Source organism: Lissotriton vulgaris, chromosome 1_1, assembly GCF_964263255.1.
Source record: "Lissotriton vulgaris chromosome 1_1, aLisVul1.2, whole genome shotgun sequence".
In the NCBI taxonomy this organism is placed as follows: domain Eukaryota; kingdom Metazoa; phylum Chordata; class Amphibia; order Caudata; family Salamandridae; genus Lissotriton; species Lissotriton vulgaris.
Window position 1 is genome coordinate 1,145,098,895 of NC_141685.1, and position 3,015 is coordinate 1,145,101,909.

Sequence of the window (3,015 nt, forward strand, 5' to 3'; positions counted from 1 at the left end):
CGGTCAAATACCTGCTTTCTGGTGCAATGTTTTGACAGAAGAACCCATTAGAGATATCTAATGTCGTTTTATATTTTTTTCGCACGATGTTGTTCATTAGTGCTGCACTGTGTGAATTGTGTACTGCAAATGTTTTGCAACAGGAGTTTAAATGTCTGTAATCCAGAACAGGGGGGACACCCTGACAAACCTGCCTTGCTGTTTGGATTGCCCGTGGACTCCTTGCATCTCCACCAACACCTCGCGGAACCCGCTGCGCGGGTCCCGCTTCGCAGAGGGGCGCTCTCCTTTGTGGGCTGTTAGCTGCTGCTGGGGTAAAACAGGGGCTGAGGGCTGCGAGCAAGAGGGCTGGGACTACATTTCCCAGGAGTCCCAGTAACCCCGCCCGTTCCACCTGGGCTGCTCTCCCTCCCCGCCCCGCCCCCAACGACCGGGTGATCAAATACCGGCCTGCCCTGCACTTCGTGGGACACCCTGACAAACCTGCCTTGCTGTTTGGATTGCCCGTGGACTCCTTGCATCTCCACCAACGCCTCGCGGAACCCGCTGCGCGGGTCCCGCTTCGCAGAGGGGCGCTCTCCTTTGTGGGCTGTTAGCTGCTGCTGGGGTAAAACAGGGGCTGAGGGCTGCGAGCAAGAGGGCTGCGAGCAAGAGGGCTGGGACTACATTTCCCAGGAGTCCCAGTAACCCTGCCCGTTCCACCTGGGCTGCTCTCCCTCCCCGCCCCGCCCCCAACGACCGGGTGATCAAATACCGGCCTTCCCTGCACTTCGTGGGACACCCTGACAAACCTGCCTTGCTGTTTGGATTGCCCGTGGACTCCTTGCATCTCCACCAACGCCTCGCGGAACCCGCTGCGCGGGTCCCGCTTCGCAGAGGGGCGCTCTCCTTTGTGGGCTGTTAGCTGCTGCTGGGGTAAAACAGGGGCTGAGGGCTGCGAGCAAGAGGGCTGGGACTACATTTCCCAGGAGTCCCAGTAACCCCGCCCGTTCCACCTGGGCTGCTCTCCCTCCCCGCCCCGCCCCCAACGACCGGGTGATCAAATACCGGCCTGCCCTGCACTTCGTGGGACACCCTGACAAACCTGCCTTGCTGTTTGGATTGCTGCGCGGGTCCCGCTTCGCAGAGGGGCGCTCTCCTTTGTGGGCTGTTAGCTGCTGCTGGGGTAAAACAGGGGCTGAGGGCTGCGAGCAAGAGGGCTGGGACTACATTTCCCAGGAGTCCCAGTAACCCCGCCCGTTCCACCTGGGCTGCTCTCCCTCCCCGCCCCGCCCCCGACAACCCGTCCATCACCATAACAGCCATAAAATAACGTGTGAATACCGCTGCGCGGGAGCTCGCCGGGAGCTCGCCGGGAGAAGCCCGGGACAAGGGCGGGCCCTCTAAGGCCCTCCTAGGCCAGAGGAGGCCGGGCTGGGCCACCTCCCTAACATCTGCTGCCCAGTGGCCCCTGACCTGCTTCGTCGGATATGACGACAGAGGAGGATACCCCTGGAAAAAAAGGTAGATTACGCAATGGGTCATTGGAGAACTATTTTCAGAAGAAGAGTGAGGGCGAAAAGGACTCTATTCTAGCAGAGCGTAGGGCAGAGCGCCGTCGCTCTGTTGAGAGCATGAAGCATAGACCCCTCACGGATAGCTCCTTGCTTGTTATGACCCGGGAAGGAGGTTCAGTAGACTTGAGTGAGGACAATGCTAGTCTAGAAGGCGTCCCACTATTGTTCCGTGATTTTGTATCCACACCTTGTCTGCCTGTGGATAATATCACAATAGTTTCTCCTACCCCTAGTCCCAGTCGCATTAGGGCCACACCTAAACCTAGGAAACAGAAACTTAAGCCTCTACCCGCGGCTCAGATTCATCGCCCACCACCTAGTAAAAAAAGGAGAAAACTTAGGGAGGCCCCAGGTAAAGCAAAAACCCCGCATACTGAGTTTGGTAAAAGGGCAAAAACCCCCATTTCAATTGAGATTACCCCAGCAGAGGTTCGGGATTCTACACCAGCAGTAGTACCATCATTGATTTGTACTTTACCTGAAGTAGCCATGCAGGTGGTGGCTTCTGACAGTAATATTAGAGATACAGCAGCTGATACTTTACCTCCCCCCACATTGATAGGAAACTTGGAGTTTTTGTTGAGATCTCTCCTTGTACCAATCAATGAGTCTATCAAAAAGGTGGAAATCAGACTTACCATATTGGAAGCAGCTATAACTAGTATGGCCACTCTGTCAAAAACCCAGGGGAGTGGGGGGGTGCATCCTACACCCCCGATAAGGCCCCCCCCTACCTCTGTCCAAAAGAACCCACCTGCCCCAGCTCAGTCGGCCAAGCAAACTATTCAGGCCCAGGGTAGAGCTGACCTTCCCTCCGAAAACCCACTGCCTCCTAAACATGTAAACACACCAGTAGTTGAATCGGGTGGCGCCTCAAATAAATCTATTCCTAAGGTCCCGGCAAGCAACAACCAGGATGTACAAGGGGAAACTAGTAATAATAGAATACCACGCAAAAAGGTGCCACAAGTGGAGATTCCCCCTGAAGCAGTGCCCTTTGTGGTGGTCCTAACAGGGGTCCCTCAGCTAGCAGAAAATAAGAAGGAGGGATATGTTGACCTTAAGAATAAAATTATTCATTGGTTAAGGACGTATAGGCCGATAGCGCCCAACATAGATGGAGATATAGTCCATGTTAGACGGATTAACTGGCTGGGGAGTAGAACTAAAAATATGGAGGGGGATCTAGTGGTGGTCAATTTTAGAGACCCTCGGGCCGTTGATTATATCCTAAATTGGCCACCAGGAAACGGGGGAACTTGCATCATTTCTCGGGCCCTAACATACTTCTATCCTAGGCCAGAGGACACTCCATTTAGATATCCAAATAAACCTCATTCTTATAGACCACCCCTTACTTTGCCCTACAATAACAATTATACCCATTTTGGGCAACACTTCTTCTTGGTACCTGAACAGATCTCTGCCTGGTCTACTGTCCCTTATAGACATACGATGA